Source organism: Melospiza melodia, chromosome 1 (assembly GCF_035770615.1).
Source record: "Melospiza melodia melodia isolate bMelMel2 chromosome 1, bMelMel2.pri, whole genome shotgun sequence".
Taxonomy (NCBI): Eukaryota; Metazoa; Chordata; class Aves; order Passeriformes; family Passerellidae; genus Melospiza; species Melospiza melodia.
The window spans coordinates 114,706,718-114,725,966 of NC_086194.1; the positions used below are offsets into that span (position 1 = coordinate 114,706,718).

The 19,249-nt window shown below is 42.8% G+C and overlaps 1 protein-coding gene across 2 annotated transcripts in view; it reads left to right on the top strand.

Annotated features, from left to right (window-relative positions):
- ZNF516 (zinc finger protein 516) overlaps nucleotides 1-19,249 on the top strand; it is a 101,753-nt gene that overhangs the window by 65,248 nt on the left and 17,256 nt on the right. The window lies entirely within an intron of this gene.

Sequence of the window (19,249 nt, forward strand, 5' to 3'; positions counted from 1 at the left end):
CAGAACGGGGGAGAAACCTGCATTACAAAAGGTACTTTGTTCTTAGATGCTGAGAGTAAGAATTGGGTTTGATATTTCACAACATAGCTCTGACTGCTGTTTGCTGTATTTCCTAATACACCCCTGGTAACATGAGATTGCACCACAGATTCCTCCTATTAAATGGTTATTCAGATGTGTTGTGCTACCCGCAGCTTTTTGCTTGCATATGAATTATGAGGTGTTTGAATTAGCAAAACGTGGATTAGCAGAGTTTTTTGCTTCGCTAGTGGTACTGCAGACACTTTAGCCATTTGGTCGTCAGATACAGTCGTTCTGTGTTTGAGCTTCTCAAAATAATGCCTGCTAGTGCCTCTGTAATTAAACATCTGTCAGGCTTTTAGAAATGCCCTATGGGTTTTCTTTTTTGGGGGGAGGGGGAGACAAACCCCTGCTTTTAGGGTGAAGAATGCTGTGTGAAACAGCAAAATATATTTTGTTTCAGCACAAGGCCAAACTTGGGAGATTAGCGGCTTTCTTCTCCATTTTGGCTGATGTAAATAAGCAGTAAATTTATTGAGACATCCGGCATGAAACTGGTGTGAGAACAGAACTTTGGGCCTCGTGTGGCAGCTTGAGCAGATGGGTGCTTCTTACTATTTCTTAAAAACTGAAATGACAGGGAGATTAGGGTTTAAAAATCACAGCTTCTGTCGCATGCATTAATTAAAGGGTTTTAGTATAATAATTCTATCTTATTGTTCTAGAGCATACGCTCAGCTACTTTTAAAAATTGAAAGTACTCGTCCTTTCTCTGGGAGCCACGGCTGTTTGTTCAGTTAAATTCCTTCTGATTAAAGCTCCCTGAATAGTCATTGCCTTCATATACCAAGACCAGCCCTGTTTTCTCTATGCTACGCTGATAATGGGGTCACTGGGAGATTTCTGAATTGCAAGTTCTAACTGAAGTTTTATAGTGCTTCAGGGATGCCTCACTGCTCAGCACAGTCTGATGAGCCTCAGAGTACCATTGGAGCACTTGGGGCACTGGCTCATACATTTCTGTTTCTGACTTGTTCGGTTCACAGGGGAAGCACTGAAGAAATTTTGGTGATTTCCTGTCAGGTCCAAAATATCATCATACTTTTCAATATGGAAAGATGTTTGAACCCAGTGACTGCAATGATCCGACAGTGTTAGCATTTATATATTTTTTTTCTTAGATATGACTGCAGTAGCCTCTCCTTTACTACTTCCCTGCAGAATACAAACCAGCAGATTTTTCAAATCTGAAAATGGGCTGTATGAAGAGTAATGATGTCTCAGCAATGTAGGTGGTTCTCCTCTGGAGTCCCAAACTGATGAGTCGTGACAAGGTTGCTTAAAGAAAAAGGCCCTTAAAGTAACTGCCATGCAAGTTTTATTTTAAAATGTCAGCCCTATGAATACTGTGGATCTGTTACTGGTTTTGCTTCTTCCAGCAAAGCTTGACATTCCCTGGAAGAGCAGATGTTCGTGGAATGAACTCCTTCTGGGGAATTAACTAATTAAGAAGGTCGAGCTTCTGCGTTCTTCCAAACCGTGTATCCCGAGGCTGCAGTGTAGTGTCAGGGCTCTTTCTTGGCAGTGCTTGATGGAACACGTAGGTTGAGAATGGGTGAAGACCTGTAACCGTCTGCCAGGCTGCTAATCTGGTGTTGGAGTTCAGCAAAGGGAAAGGAAAAGAACTGCCAGTCCGACAGCTTTCCTGTTTTCCCTTTAAACTGAGCATCAAATGTGGTGGAGGTGGCATCCATTTCCAGCAGTTTGCTGGAGAGCCTGTCCTGGTACCAGTTCAGTGAGTGAGTAGGCAGACTTGATTTATGCTATCTCTGGCCAGTATCGCTCATAGACACAGGCTTTGCATCTGGGATATGCAGATACTGTCATCAGCTCTGAGATTAACTTAGTGGTGAGTAGTAAAAGGATGATTTTTCTCTTTCTTGCTTTCTGTCTGTTTTTTTTTTTTTTTTTTTTTTGTTTTGTTTCTTTTGTTTTGTTTTTGTTTTGTAGTCCTAATTTTTTTTTTTGCCAAGTTGGCCAGTGCCGCTCCCAGCAGTTGTGAGCAGAACCTCGAAGGAGCAGAGTTTGTTGTTCTTTGCCTCATTAAGTGCTACAGCTGCCTGTAACGAGCTATTAAGCTGTTAGAGCAAGCTGATCTATCTTTAGACTGTACTGACCCATTATCACCCCGAGTCTTCGTGTCTTAGAGGACAGGCCACATCAAGTGAGGGATTTTTTAGATCCTCTTAGATGCAGGAAGGAGCTTGGTTAGAAGAGGTAGGATGGCACCCACCTGCAGCAAGACAACTGTGGTAAAAAAGGGGCTGTTGTTTGTCTCTTTCCAGCTGTGGGGGAATGGAAAACCTCCTCAGAGGGAGTTTCAAATAAAAGGTGAGACTTGTTCAGTGGTGACTCTCCATTTTGAGGCTGCAGCCATCTCTTCCACAGAGTGTCTGGAACGGCGAAGACTAAATTGGCAAGGATTTGAGTTTAATAAGACTGGCAGAGGGATAGAGAAACCCCTCACTACCCCTCCTTGTGCCTTTCAACTTGGATTGTAGAACCCGTCAGCCCAGAATTTGGAGGCATCTTTAACTGAGCTCATTCATTAAATTTCTCATACTTTATTTTAAAATGAAGGTTAGAAAAAAATTATGAAAGCTACTTAAAATGAGTCTGAGATCTAAATATGCTTATTTTGAAAGTATTCTTTGTAACAGTGTGATACTATAATACTAAAACCACTGCTTTCCACAGAAAATAATTCATTTCTTGAGATTCAGTAATATTAGACAAAGTATTGCTTTGTTTTTCCGAGGTTTTTTTCAGCCTAGTAACAAGATGACTCAGATAGTAACCTGGATAATTAGGTTACATAGAAACAATCTCTATTAAAAATATAGGTTTATGTTCTTAACATTACAGCCTTAATTTACTATCAGTAGCAGTAGATCAATTTTTAGCCATAATAGGATATGCATAAAAAATGCAGCTCCATTTAAAGGCACTTCTCATTATAAATGCAGGAGTATGACACTGCAATAACATTTTTTAGGTAAACCAAATTAAGAGATTTTTAGAAGAGCTGCTGTAGCACTTACACTTTTGATTTGTTTGAAAATGAGGATTGTACTTTACCACAATATTGAAAGTACTCCACAGTCTTAAAAGTTTTATGTTTTGTCTGTTGAGAGGATTTCCAGGGTAAAACTGTACATCACTTTGAAGTCCAGCTACTAAGCAGCAAGAAAACATTTAGCACAGTGCAAGTGCCAGTAATACTCAGTTTTATGAAATTCACAGTAGTTTAATTGAAGTCTGAATTTTATGTTTAGGTTAAGGGAGCATGAATTTCTCAGGTAAGAGTTTCTGCCTAAAGGAAGTTTTTCAACTTTGCCTGAGTGCAAATACAGTGCACTGAAAGTATAATGAAAACTGAGAAGAGCTAAAGAATGGGGTTCAGAACATTGGGACAAGGAAAAAGGCAAGGGCAATGTAAAGGGCTGTTTGTTTATTTTAAATATACTTTTTTCATAATGACTGACTTTTCTTGCCTTACATAGTTACTCTGAGCTTCACTGCAACTAGTTAACTAGTAGATTCAAAAGAAGAAAAGACCAAAAGAAGGAATAGAAGTTTACAAACTGTGATGTGAATGCTCAGTTGCAGTGAATGATGAGGACTAAATGTGGTGAGGAGTTAGGATCAGCAAGGCTGTTTTCACAGTGTTACATCTTCAGAACTGGATATTAAGTTCTCTGTCCTAGCCAGGGCGGTGATGAAGGAACCACAACTGAAATTAACTAACACAGAGGCTTCTATGTGCAGAGCTGAGTCAAGTAGAGGACAAATCTTCTCTGTTGGAGCAGAGAGACACTCTCACTTCTGAGCAGCAGTGCTCCTCCTCCAGAGGACAGAGAGCTGTAATCTCAGAGGGATTGAACAACTTTCTCATGGTCGTTTATGGGACTAAAGTATGTAGTAAACCCAAAAACTGTGGCTTGGAATGTCTTTCGTTGTCTTTAACTACAAAACCATCCACTCTGTAAGTTTTTTTTTGTTGTTGAGAAGCAGAGAATGGAGCAGGACAGAAGGACAGAGAAAGAGTATAAAAGGCTAGCAAGAAGGATGTGTTCAGAATATTCTGGAAGGGTGTGGGGAAAAGAGGTCCAGAAGATATCTTTATGGTTGTGATAAAGGTAAAAGGCATTATACCTAAGCAATGAGCTTTTCCAGAGGCTAAAAAATACAGAAAGACAGCCATGAAGATTCAGACAGGAAGGGCAAAGGAGAAAAACCCTAGAGGTAAAGTCCTTTAGTGGAGGAGATGGAACAGTTGACTCAGCTTCATAGTTGGCAGAAAGTGCTTGCTGCTGAACTCTGTATGCTGCTGAAAAGGGTGGCTTTCACACCTGTGACCCTAAATACAGACCTGGCTTATCTGGAAACCATGCCAAGGATTCCCTTCTCATGGGAAGTCTTCTTGCACAGCCCAAAGAAGATGAAAGGAGGTACCTCATAGTGCAAAATTTCTTAATTATAGACAAAAGAAAACTTAAAAGGCTCTTCAAGAAGAAAAAACAAAAGACAAGGGGAAGGAGGAATTGTCAGCAATGAGCTTGGGAAAGTCAGTATTTCATCAACAAATACACAAAATTATGTCAGAACCTTGGAAAGTCCCTGGTAAACTCAGTGCTTATTTATGCTCTTATATTTTTAAGAGAACTTTCATTCTGAAATAGTGAAGGAATGATGTGAATTAACCTTAAATCTTTAAACCAAGTAATTTTTTTGAGAATTGACTTCAGAAGTGCTGCTTTTTATAAAATTTTGCAAAACATCCTTAAACTGCGTGTTCTGACTCGGCTGCTGTTGTTTTCCATTCCCAGACAGTGAAGTAGAAAAGTGAGGCATCAGGTGTGGCATCAGGGAAGAGTCAGTGGTTTGCTCTAATTGTTTCATAAGCTGGAGGTGAAAACAAATGCCAGAGAAGCCAAGTGCACTCGGGTGCCCAGTGGCAGAGAGCGTGCACATTCTGCAGAGCATGGTGAAGTGTGCTTGTCTTCTGGAACCTATGCCTCGTGAATGGCAGCATACAAAGTATGTTTTAATGTCATAAAATATGAGTACCCAAACTCTTGCATTGCTTCAAAAAACCTAGGCCTTTATTTCAGGACTCTTTCCTCTAAAGAAGTGATTTTTTTTTCCCCCTGAGAATAGGGTTGGCTCCATTTATCCTTCTCCTGGTCTTTGTCTAAAGTTGAATTCAGAACACAATATTGTACTTCTTTGTCTTCCATGCTACGTTTGGCAAAATCTGAAGTTTTTGTTCACGTGCACTCTCTGAGCATTTTGAATTTAATAATGTGTTGTTGCAACATCTTCATTTGCCCTCCTGTAACCACAAACCAACAGTCTGGAGTAGTTTAAAACTGACCTGGTTGCATATGTCATCTGCCATCTCTACAGATACCTGTTTTCTTGTGCAAGTTACTGCTTATTAGATTACTTCCCTGTTAGCTCTAAGTGGAGCTTCTCCCACTAGCAGAGCACTTTTTTAATTGGCAAGAATGTTCTCTCAATTAGCACTTGGCAGGCAGAGGTTTTTGCATTTGTGAGGTCTTTGTATTCTCTTCACCCGTGTTTCTGTATTTTCCCCAGTGGCTTTGCTAGGAAAGTTCAAGCCATCCTTTCCTGTGGAAAGGAACTTGTGGGCTGATCACTGTGCATCAAGGAGGACACTCTGGGAAGAAGGATAGAGGTTGGCATTACCTCATCCTGCTTCTGACCACCCAAACTTTGGCCTGTTTTGACAGGGATTTTTTTTACATAGTAGGGGCAGTGAACAAAAGTCAGAGCAGCTCTGCTAGAGGTTTTGTGTCCCTTAAAATGGATGCCTTTCCACCATCTGCAAACATGGTGCTTCTTTGTAAAGTCATCTATATTAACCTGTTAGGAACTATTTAAATAAAGAGAATTTTGGTTTTAAAAAAAAATTATATAGTACAGTTCATTATATAGAAAACTCTTGGTCCTTTTGTAATTACTCCCCAGTTATTACAGCTATATTTTCTTGATAGTGGCAGACTTTGACTTAGGGTGAGTTGGGTGTCATCATCAGCCACGTCAGCACACTTGGGTCCTGCAGAGAGCGTTTGCCACTTGATGGAGCGTCACTTTGCCCCACATCCCTGGCAGGAGCCTAAAGGACTTGTGTCCCCAATACACAGAGGTGGAATGACACGTATGAATTTGGTTATGGACGGCAGGGAATTTTTGGTGGAGATTTTCTTATTTTTTTCCCTGTTCTTGTTTGTTTGCTTTTTATTTGTGTGGCGGTTGTAGGGCCGCGGGTGGGGTTTGGGGCGGGACGCTCGGGCCGCATCCGGAGCAGGTCCCGGCTGGAGGGCGCGGAGGCGGCGGCGCTGCTGCCTTTGGGAAGCGGCGCCGGCAGCATCCGCGGGGCGGCGGCGCCACCTGGCGGCCACGGCCCGCATCAGCACCTCCCCTGCTTCCTCCTCCTCCTCCTCGCCAGGGACTGACATCGGCGAGCAAAAGTGACCGCGCCGTCAGTGACAGTGAAAATACCAGAGCTCTGCAGGGCGATGTCCTGTACAAATGGGTGTCCCTGGTCTCTTGGGCAGCTGTGGTGGGGGCGTTGGTGGCAGGAGAAGGCAGGACGTGCTGCACATGGCAGTGAGTCCCTGGGATGGAGGTTCAGCCGAACACAGTTACCTGTACACAGGTGAAGGTGCCAGTGTGATCTCCGCAGTGCCCAGAGCATGTGGCTGAGCTCCAGGAATGGGTCCTGTGTCTGCACCCATGTTTGAACATCCCTCACAGCGGCCTGAAGTCCCTCCAGAGGCTGTGTGTTCCTTTTCATTGAGGAACTACAGCTGAAATTGGCTCGATGTGATCGATGTCTGTACATGAGGACTAGTTATCACCTGGATCTCGTGTGTAGTCAGGTGTGCGGGTGGATTAAATTGCAGATTAAATGCCTCTTAGTGAATAGATTTTAAATTACTCTGACTTTGAGAAGGATTTTCAAAACATTTTTATTTTTGTGACATTGGCTTAATCTGCATCTTTTTCAGGGCAGTTGTGGTACTAAGTATTTCTTTATGTGGTGGTCCTGGGAAGACACACACACACACACACACACACACACACACACACACACACAGTTGGTAAATATCTGGGCAAACATCTGTTTTTCGGTATGATTTTCTACTATTTAAGAATCTGAATTAACCAGATTAATTTCTTAAGCCCGTTCTTCTGTAGACAAGTTTTATTTCTGTCTAGAAGCAGTCTTAAGGGGTCAGCTGTGGTTGGGATGGGTGGTGTCCTGCCATTTACAGCAGAAGGCTGTGGGTAAATGATAAGGAAGTCATATCGGAGATCCGAGGCACTCTTTATTAGTAACTTCATCTTTGAGCAGTTTTTTTGGGTTTTTTTTTTTGTTTGTTTGTTTGTTTTTTCCCCCGTGGAGTGTTATGTGCATAAAAACAGTCCCTGCAATTGATACACGTCTGGGGCAGTGGGGTGAGGGTGGTTTGGTTACCTTAGTTCCCCTCATCCCTCCCCAGTGCATCCACTCCCCACTAGAGTTGTTCTCACCTATTGTGCACTGCTGGGAAAGCAGATGGCCTTCCTGAGCTTCCAAAAAATCAGGTCCCGGGGAATAATTAACACTTAAACTCCTCAAGAGGAGAGGAGTCAGTACTGCTTCCTACAAAAATACACCAGGCCACAGCCCTTGCCCAGGAGCTGGTGCAGCTTATTCCTTGTTCCCAGTGAGATGCTCTTCCATCCTGCCAGGTCTGCATGTCTGAGCAGACAAGCTTTGCACTGAAACGTCAGACATCTTTCTGTTCAAGGACACCTCATAAATAACTGATCATTGACATTTTAAAATCTTCCTCTGTTAATCCCATGGCAGGCCCAGGGATCTTTCCTGGGGCTTGCTCTCAGTATGGAGGTGCGAGATGCCAGTGAGGTTAAGGGAGCCTCTCACCCAGAGTGATGCTGCAGAATGCTGCAGGTACACGTGTAGAAATTCTTTTTTATCTGACCAAGTTTTTAAGTTGCCCTTAAATACACTTACCTGCTCACTTGTAAGGAATGCAATAAAATGAGTGCTGGGGGAAGGAAATTAATCTGAAGTACTTTCCTGCCCTTCTGGATGTGTGTATTTGGCTGTTTGGTCTTCTGCTTTTAATCCTTTTGAAAAGGAGAAATTCCAATTTAAGCCAGCCTGTGGCAGTGTTTTTCAGCATTTCTTTTGCTTCTGCTGCTTTTAACGCTTAAGCCTTGGTGCTAATTGGAAAGTGGAGAAGCTTCCTATGTGCTAGATGCAGTAGTTAGTTTCAGATTTAATAATGTTTTAGCATTTTCACACAGCTGTTATTAAAATGAGGTGGTGATATAAATAATCATGGCTCACAGGTGCAGAATTACTGTTTCATTGTCTCTGAAGCTTATTTTAAGTGATGTGTTTCTATTGCCACTTTTCAAATGTATTTGCTTTGTCTTCCCCATCATCCCTTAGCATAACAAAGTTTCTACTATTTGAAAGATTGATTAAAACAAGTTTACAGCTGGTTCTTCTTTTTTTCAAGACATCTTTGAGACCCTTGTCTCCTGACCTTTTTGAGTTAGATGATGCACCCTGGGATGATTCTCATCTGACTTCTTTCCCGAACAGAGGACTTCCTCTGTCTCTTCCGCCAGAGTTTAATAGATGTTGGTATTTATTTGTTATTTTTTTCTCTTTACTCGTTTTTTCAGAATAGTAAGACTTTAAAAGGAAGAATGTAAGTGAACCCAGAGCTCTGGTGTTCTCGTGAGCTCTCAAATTTACCCCTCAGTATAAAAGGAATGGAGTCAGGAAAAACGCTAGAGCTCCAAATCCCTTGTAGAGCGCATTTTGCGTGCGGACAGCTGCCCTTTCTGCTGCTGTGTGGTGGTGCTAGGTTCCTGCTTTGTCTGTCAGCCCTTCAAGGGGATTATGGAAGTTGCCAGTAAATGGCTCATGTCTTCAGTGATCTGCATAAGGCTGTCTGGAGTTGTTTCAGGCCAGGTCTGAAAGACCATTCACTTTTCTGGCAGTGCCTTCCATTGTCCTTGCTACCCCAAGGGAGGGCTATGGAAGGAAGGGGAAAGGGAAGGTGCTTTTGTAGCAATTAACCAACCTGCAAATACCCCTGTCCTGTGCAGTCCAAAGGGGCAAACACCGCCAATGCCAAGCCAGAGGTGGGTACAGGTGAGCTGGGTCTGGCACCTCCAGCCTCCTCTCTTGAGGCCTTTGGCTCGGGGCTGCAGCTTGTGTGACATGGACGGTGCCTTTGGTGGACACACATGGACACCATTTGCCTTTGATGCAATTCAGCTGCAGTGGGCACTGAGTCAGTGCTCTTGGCTGAGAAGCCAAAGGCTGCCCTTGTGCCTACAGTCACATCCTCCTCGGGAACCTTGGTTCCCTGTGGTCCATCCAGAGCAGAGCTCTTCAAATCAATTCTTGATATTTCAGTAGCATAGGTTCTTCTTGTACCTTGAGGAAACTCTGCAGTGCTTGGTTCCTCATCTCTCCTGCCATGTGCTTGCAGCACCACATAATGGTGCTAATTACAATCCAGCAATGTCACACCTCACCAAGAGCATCCAATTTCCATCCAGTTTCCAGTGGTGGTCAAAGAATCATAGTTCTGTCCAGCCTATGTCTTGGGTTTGATAGTATGTATTTCTTGCCCTGTTCCAACCCTATTTCATTCCATTCTCTTTTCAAAGTCCTCTTTCCTCTGAAAGCCAGAAAAACAGTAAGCCCAAGAAAGCGTATTTTCTGTCCAAGCACTGTATAACTACCAAATCTTTAAATCTGTGTAATGCTTACAGTCTAAGTTCCCCTTTCTGTCATGTGTTCCTGTATTTTTTGTGCACAGTAGAGATTCCTGACTGCCTTAAGTCTGTTAGCAGAGTCACCAGCTATGGTAGCGTGGCCTTCAGCAGGAGAAACAAGGTAAATTAGGTCATGCAGAGCTCCTGATTTCTGTGACTGCTGCCTCTGTTACCACGCTGGGCTTGCCGGCTGTGGCTGAGGCATTTCTGCAGAATGCTGGCTGACAGCACAGCTGTACCCTCTGTTTTTAGATTGAGTAGCTGTAGTAAAGGGCTTTATGATGTATGGCAGTACGCTAGCCATGCTTAACAAATGATGGGAGAAATGAAATATTGGATGAGGAATGTTAAGCTGTATGGGACGGCTGCCAGTCCACAGTCCTGGCCTGGAAAGCTTTCCTCCTTAATGCACTTGAAGGAAGATGAACAGGTGGTGGTCAAGAAGATGCTGTGGAGCAGACATTGTGGCAAATCTGACTGTTGGAATGAAAGGAAAAATCTCCAGGAAGATTTACAACTGTTTGGATCTATGTTTGGAGGGATTGTACAGGCAAGCTGCCACTTGCTTAAAAAAATCTGAGTCATGATTTTCCATCTCCTCTGCAAGTATTTTTGATGCATCAAAGCCAATTGCGCTTCTCTTCCTATGCCTTAAATTAAAAGAAAAGAACCAATACCCACAAAACCCACAACAGCCCTTGCCCAAACCCAACTCTCAAATTTAATTACGTATCCTGCTGTGTTAATGGTCTTAAACCTTTTCTTTTTCCCCCTCTACCTGAACCAAACTTCACAGGCAGGGCAACACACAGAGAAATGTGCAGCAGCTACAGAGCATACTGGAGGTATTCTGCCTGGGTTTTGGATCTGTATTCTACTGTATTGCTGTTAACTCTGAAATTACAACAAAGCTGTGTTAGGAGTCAAATTGGTATCATCTGGCCTAATCACTTCCTAATTTTGCAGAGCATTCCAGGGGTTTTATACCCCATAATTTTCTTTAACTATATTATGAGCAGCAATGTTGAAGGCAATGCCAAATTGTACAGTTCTGTTTCGGCAAGCAGTGCCTTCAAATGTGTTTGTATTGGTTTTGTGTATGTATTCCTCTGGCCCTTTATTTTACCCACAGTTTTTAGGTAAGCACTTAACATTCCTTCACCTTTTTCCAGGATTCAGACTGTGGCTGAAACAGCTCTCTGTGAGATAGGAAGACATCAGGATGCTCTTGAAGCTCAGAGGGCAAAGAGGGGCTGTGGGCCATGAGCGGGAAGTCTGGTCCCAAGTCCCAGAAGGAGCTCTGCTGGGGATGAGAGCAGGATGTGGCATCAGGATGGGGATCAGATGCATTAGGTGCAGCCTTGCTTTTTAGAACTGGTCAGACCAGTGTCACCTGCTGTCAGCTCTAGATAAAAGACAAACTTTATTCTCAAATAGTGAAAGCCCCAGTGAAGTCTTCACTACCCTTGGGTTGATACAATATGGATGGAGGGCGAGAAAGGCACTTAGAAAGGCTGAGATAACAGGAGCTACAGCTTCACCTGCAGATCAGTATGTGTTATTTTGTGAGGCTTCTTGGCTGCTGCTGGGCAGAGAATATGCTCACAGATCTCTGTGAGAAATACATGGGTGAAAGGACTGATAAGTCACGACTAGCTCTGCCACTGCATGGAATTTCTGTGTACCATGTATAGAATGACTTACCAAAAAATGTCACTGAGGAGGTGCAGAGAAATGTGATGAACACTGAAAATGTTGTCTGTGGCACACTGCCAGCAGCAGCCATTTTGCCCACATTTGCACTTTCACTTCATTAAGTGCCCTGCTGTGGATGCTTTCCTTCCATAAGCCCCATGTTTGTGTTGCATCTGGAAGGGCTGATACCTGGGAGACAGATCCCAAAGCATCTGCCCTGGAGGACGGTTTGTGTTTGCGCCTGATGTGCATTGGTGCAAAGCTGAGGGTGATGAAAAGGTACTGTGCAAGAAGATATTGGAATAATTTGCACATAGAGCTGCTGGTTCAGCCACTTGATGTTTGGGAGCCTTGTAGCATCAGTCCCCTAGATAACAACTAAGCCAAATAGTCTTAAAGAAAACATTGTAGCTGGAGAGAAAAAGTTCATGGTGAACTTTCAGGCTTGTTTTTCCAGTACCTAACAATGTGTATTTCAGTCTGAGAGATTTTGGACCTGATACCCTTTTCAGCCTAGTTTCTTAGTTACTTTGTTGGTGCCTAGTCTCTTGATTATGCTTGGAATTCCAATAACCTTGCTGGCATTTGCATCTGTAGCTGTGCGGATGCTTTCAGACCTCCCTTTTCTTTTGAGAAAAAAAAAAAAGTGATCTTGAAGTGTGATATAACTCTGAAGCATTCCTGCTGTGTGGAGGAATTTGTAATTTTACTGAGCTAGGGAATACCTTGTAGAGAGGGGTCTTTTGTGTGCTGTACTGTTAGTGTTCTCAGAGTCAGATTTCACTCATCTTAAAAGGTTAAGTTTCAAATGTAATCAACTAAAATTTTTGTGCTTTTTTCCACTCACTTTGGTGACATTTCAGATTCTTTCTGAAATGCAAAACCAATGCAGTATTTCTGATGCTAATAACACTAATAATCTGAAATAATTCAGAAATCTCAACATGTGCAGTCCAGAACTGAACAAACTTTAAGTCTGATGGTCACCTATTCACGTTTTTTGCTGTCTGGATTGTAAGCGCTCTGTGGGTTTTGTTTTCATAAGCAGCAGGTGTCCTGCTGGACAATGCTGGAGAGATTAGTTAAATGGAGACTGGGAAGCACTGGAAGTGGTGGGCTCGGCTGGCCTGTCCTGCTTTTGTCCCCTGCAGTGTCCCCCAGTTCTGCAGGGGAAAGGAAATGAACAATGCAATGGGGTCCTTCAGCTGTTTGCACTCTCTGAGTTTGGAAGGACGATGCATGTGACAGCGAGGGTAAAAAGTAACTTGCAGCTAAAGTGAGAAATTGCAGAGGGTAAAGTTAGTGAAATGCAGGAAAAAGGATTTTGAAATAAATCAGTACATTGTTGTTCTATAAAGGGAATCCTGAAAAAAAAAAAAAAAGGAGAAAAATAAACTGAAAAATAGCATGGTCATAAAAAAATTGAATTAGAGACACTGTTAGTCATATAATCATTGTGACAACAGCAGTAGTACTGTTTGGGAAGTAAATGGTGTAAAAAATGTGAAATTTTGTTACTCTAGGGTGCCTGCTGTGCTTTAGGAATACTATTCTTCAGTTTGGAACTCCCACTAACATCATGCTGCTGGTCACTTCCTTCTCTCCCTCGTATTGGAAACGCAAAAGCAAAAATCACAGATTGAGATGAGCAATTTGCTGGGAACAGAAATGCGATAAAAAACCAAACAGAAACAATATTAATGATAGGAGGTATAAGACAAAGAAACTATTTACACTAAAAAAAAAACAAAGAAACCAGCAACAAACAAATACAGCACTTGTCTGGTCTCCAGTTTTCTCCCTTCTCCTAAGCAGTGAGAGAGAGTGTCCCTTTCCCCTCCACCCAGCAGTGACCTGAGGTGGTATCGAATAACATTAAGGTCCTGGCCATGCCCCTTCCAGTTTTTACAAAATATTAACCCTGTCCTATGTATAGGGTTGCTAGAAATGTATAGCTGACTCCCCAACAACTAGCCACAACAAAAATAAGAGAAAAAATGCTCTAAAGTAATAAGAAAAAGCAGTGTAATATAAACCAGAAGTATTGATGAAGGCGGGACTTCTCGGGGCACCTGGGACTTGCTTTCCATGTGCTCCTGGGCTGTGGTATGGGGCAGCATTACTCCATTTCCCCCCCTGTGTAGCTGAAGGGAAACCTCTGTGGGACAGGATGTGCTGTCTGACTGACAAACCATATGTGTCAGCCAGCATCAAGAGCTGTGCTGGGCTTCTGCCCTGTTAAAAACCTCATACCTCAGCCAAAAGCCCTCACCGCCAATTCTGAAATTCATTGGAGAGAAAGCAGGGATATTAGCTGATTGTGGTGCTGAGTGCCCCAGTCTAGTCCTTGATCTTCCTCTGAATTGTTGGGGAGCTCATGTAGGAGCCCCTCAAAACATCTAACAGTGTGTAAAGCAAGAGGAGCTTTGCAGATGAGAAGCATCTCCTATCAAAACAGCATAACTTTATTTTCCCAGTGTGCCGTTGTGGCACGTGGCCTTGTGCTGTAAGAAAACCTGAGAGGGTTTGTAGGAGTTGGCTCTCACCTGATGCCCACGTCGCCACCATGTGGGATCCTCTGAGTGGCAAAACTGGATCAGGAAGCAGGGAAAATGGTGGGCAGTGTGTGGGGTATAAAACTAGCTAGAACAGGGGGCGTGGCTCAGCTAAGACAAATCCCCCTCTGAAAAACAGACACTGGGTCTCTTTGAACAGCTGAGCTAGGCTCAGAGGATAAACCTGCTGCTAAGGAGTGTCATGGGCTCACTGTTGAATGCTCCAAGAGGCCCTTCTTGGAGGACTAAGTATGTCTGGAATTAATATGAAAGGAAGGCATACAGTTTTTTGGCATATCTCTGTGAAGCAGTTACAGTGTGTGGGTGCTGGCTAATGCAAGGTTTTGCTTTGCTGTGTTGAGAGAGCAAAGGGGAGGAGTAACTCATGCTTTCTGCCTCCCTATGAAAAAGATGGATTTTAATGTGTTGATAGTCCATGTTTTTGTCCATGCAAGTTTTACAGTCCAAGTGGTGTTTCGCCTCTTCCCTTGACATTTATTCCTCAAGCTGCAAATATGTAATCATTTTTTTATTTCTGTATTTCTGTTAATCATGAGTTTTTCTGCGTGCAAGTGTATCTGATTGTTGTTGATAGACTCCAGTGCTCAGGATGACATAATTCTGGAGCTTGAGCTCCTGGGGAGGCTGCAGACATTGGCCTGTCACCCTTCTGTCTTCCCTCAGCCATGTGGGGAAACTCTTGGTGTTTATTTTCTGGGGGGGTTACTTTTCTGTGGCAGTTCTCTGAACTCCTCCTGACTTACCTGTATGTGCAGATCTGCACAGATATTCTAGGGGCATGGACTGTTTTTGTTGAACCTTCCTTTCACAGAATAAAAATCACCTGAATTTTCTGTGGCAAAACTGCTTTTTGCCTTTTTGCCCCTGCTGGGTGCCACTGTATTGTGCTTACTGTGGACTTTTGCATAGTGCCCATTATTATTGTCTGTATATATTTGTATAGATTTTTTATATATGTTTTTCATACATTTTCTATATTCAAAACCCAGTGTGACCTGCATTGCCATTGTGTCTTCTTCAGAGAGATAGTTTTATTTTTGTTTTTATAATGTGTGCTTTTATCTCTGAAAACTAAGCTCTGAAGAACTTAATCTAGCACACTCATATTTAACTTGCTGTCTATTGTAACATCAGTTATTTTCAACATTGCTTCTTCCCCGATTTTGCCTTCCTGCTGCATGGATTTTTTTGGATCATTTCCCTTCACTTGTCTTAGCCTGCTTTTTTTCCCTCGAATGAATCCCATTTGATTATTTTCAGACTGCATTTCTATTCTCTCTGAGTCCCTGTGCATTATTTCCTTGTCCCCATTATTTTTGCAGCTCCTCCAAATGTGATATTTCCTGGATATTTAAGTTAGCATGCTGTCTAGAATCTCTTCTGGAACATTAAAGAAAATACCAAGTGAAATAGGACCTAATACAGGTCTTTGCAATATTGCACCTTCTTCCTATGTTATCCCTTTGCTTTTATCATGATTTATTTGCAGTCAGTTTTCAAATCAAGCCACAGTATTCATCTCAAAGTGCAAATCACTATCAAATGTTTACTGAAAATCAAACACACCACATCTGTTCCTTTTCCTCAGACTCCTAGTGCTGTAACACTAGCCAGAAAAGGGGCCAATTTCTAGCCAGTTCTGCTCTTCTGAATAGAAATCACGATTTCATTGTCCTCAGCCTTGTAGCCTGGTTTACTTTATAGGAAGCCTCATGAATTAAAACAGCTGTGCAGCCCATTCTGAAGTTCTGTTTTGTGGAGAAACAGTGCTGGGAAGAAAACAAGTGGAGTTTATGCATGTGAGGGGGAGAAGAGAGAAGAGGGATATATGTGTGTGGGGAGAAGGGGAGTTGCTTTTATCTCTGTGTGTGAGTAAATGGGTGAGGGCATTAGGTGTATTTCTGAGGAACTGCTCAAATCCCTGAATATTCTTGTGTTTCTAGACTATGGGTTTCGTGTAGGTAAGTGTTTTGCACTCTCCTGCTTTGCTTTCCCTGTGGCCTGTGATGCTGTTGGTACTTGAAGCTGCAGTGAAACTGGTGCTGGCATCAGCAGCCACCTCCTAGCAAGGCACCTTGGAAAATTCCTATGCTTTAGCTGTTGCCCAGGTACCTGTGATACAGAAAGACTGGAACACATCTCCTGTAGTAAAAGGACCTTTCTCACTCTAAAGTACAACAGATAAAAACAACTGTTTGGGGTAAGAAACAAAGGAATTGTGACAAAATGTAAGGAGATGATGGAAATTGTAGGATGAAAGCGAGAGCATGCTTAGCCAAGAACTCTTTCAGTGGGGAGTGTGAGTTATAGTCCCTGGAGACCAAGCAGAAGGCATCTCATTCATGGCTTTTTGCTTTGACCTGGCCATAATAAAATTTCAAAAGTTTCTGGTGACAGTAATGCCTGCACTGAACAATATTTTATACCAGTGATTTAAAAGGATTATTAGTACCCCTTTTCAGTGGGGCAAGTAGGTGGGAGCAGGCAGAAATAAATTTAATCCATTTTTCTAAAAAGACTTATGCTTACCATCTTTCCATGCTCTTGCCTGCATCCCCTCTTCCACCTGGCTCTTGTTACCTGCTCACTGCCCAGCCTGGACCCCCTGCCATGATGGGAAGGATGGACGAGGCAGCCTGGGTGTTGAGATGTGTAGTGTTGGATCCCTGGTGGAGGGCAGGATGGGACTAGGGAAGAGCATAGGCTGTGTTTGTACTGAGAAGGAAGCCTGGGTTAGCCTGCGGGTGAAAATTTTTTTCTGTCCAAATCTTGGGAAGTAGGCTATGGACGTGGGGTTTTTGTTTGTTTGGGGTTTTGTTTGTTCGTTCATTTGTTGTTGTTGGTTTGTTTGTCTTTTTTTTCTTTTTTTAAGTACAGCTTGAAAAAAAGCAGTTAGCACAAATACTGCAATTGAGCCTCCTGATCTTAGCTGTAAAATTGTTCCTGGTATTTTCATTACGGCGTTCATTACGGTTCTTGTGAGACATCAGAGGAATTGAGTCTAGCAAGACACTAGGAGGAGATGTTAGAAGCTTACGGTTGTGTTTTGTAATAGCTTACAAATTTTCATCTAATGCACTGACAGCATTGGGGCAACTGCAGACCTATACACCTCAGAAATGTCTTCATCGTTTTCCTGCTCTGTGTTACATTTTCCACCTGAAAAAATCTTTTTTTCATAGATGGCTGCACTAGGAAATAGGGCAAAAAGGTCTGCATCCACCTCAAAATTTGCAGTCCCAGGCTTTATGGGAGCACATGGGACTGTGGGCTGTCTCTCTGCTTTCTCCTCCTCCTCCCCTCCCCAGGTACAGACCTAAACTGAGCAGTCCAGACCTAAAGACCAAGCCCAGATCTGAGATGTGCCACCTCCCATGGTCTGACTTGTCCTCCTTGCTGAAAGAGCTTGGTGCATAGATTTTGACCAAGCAAGAAAGTATGCAGCAATGTCTGTGGTACCCAGAGCAACCTGGGAGTTGCAGATACCATACTGCTGATGCCCAACTTCATCACAGCTGCAGAGGTGGACCAAGAGCCTCCCATTTGTGTAATCCCTGGAATGGGGCTGGCAGTGGTCTCCCACCTCCCTCCTCTGCCCAGTACACCCAGCAGGTTGGTTCTCCACTGAGTACTGCTGCAACCAAAGGATTTGTTTTTGCTTTGCTTTATTATTTACTACAATGATCAAAGCAGCCACTCCCTGTGATCATAAAGAGAAGCCTTAAAATCTTATTTAAGAGCACAAGTATTTTGAGCTTTGACAGATATACTTGGAAAACAACACAGATGTGCAGTATCAGATTTCACTGCTGCATACAGTGTCTTTGTTTCAAACTGTAAATTTGGCTAGTGGTGCTGAGCATGTGCTTTTCCAAAACCTTGTTGCCTGCAACACGGGAAAAACAAATTTCTGGGTTGGGGGGATTTTTTCCCCCTGGCTATACTCCCTTGGAGAGTTTGAAAGGAAAATGATCTTAGCAGAGTGAGCATTCAGCCCTGTGAGGCTGCAAACCTATGGGTTATTTTTAACCTAATTACCTCGAATTAAACAAAAGCTTAAGAATGTTTTTGCTTGAATTGAAGGTGAGGATAAGTAGACTCCATGTGCAGAGCAGCTCCAGCCAACAGCGTGGCTCTTCCATTGCGGAATATTGCCCGTGGCAGTGCCCTGCTCTAACGAACAGCGCTCGCTTCTCTGAAGGGCTGGCTTTCCTGAGCTGATGTGAGAGGATCTGCAGCTCTGGAGCAGTTCACTCCTTTCCCCTTCTCACCCCTCCTATGGATGTGTGATCACTTTGGACTGGTGACGTTTTAGATGGAGCACGGTCTCCTTATACTTGCCTGGCAGTGGCTCATTAACTGCGTGTTAATTGAAACTGAAAGTTTATCAGATGATTCAATTCAGTTACATGCTAAATGGATTCAGTGCAGTAAGCATTACTGCTGTGGTGAAAATCTCTGTGGAATTGATCTGTGAACTGATTTAAAGGGATTCATTGGCTTCATCAGTGGCTCTCAGAGGTCAGCATTGGGAGAGCAGGCAGCTGTAGCCACACTCCCAGCAAAACAACTCCTACTTTTTTACCCTAAACAGTTTTAATTACTGGCCAGTATGCTCCCTTTCCAGGACATATGTTAGGTGGATAAATTTACTCTGGAGAAGCGAAAAAGAAAATGAGGAGAATTAAAAGTGCGGTTTGAATTCTGTAATCTAAATGGCTGAAATGTTGGGTTCTTATCTTCCTGTGGATTGAGCCGTCATAAAGTTTTCCTAAAGTTTGACTCAAACATAAATGTATGTTATAGAGAAAAAAAATATTAAAGAAACCAGAAGAAAAATACCTGCTTTAAACTAAAGGACAGAAAATTCAAAGTTTACGTCCTCTACAACTCATCTTTTATACTTGGCCACTGCAAAAGTCTCCCTTAAGTGGGGCAGTTTATTCTGTATGCTGTACCTGCTTATATGGTTGGTTTCCATGTGGAGCCAATTTTTATTGCTGAGTTATAAACCCTTTGAAAATAGGGGCTTGTAATGGAAGCGCTGACAGACCTTT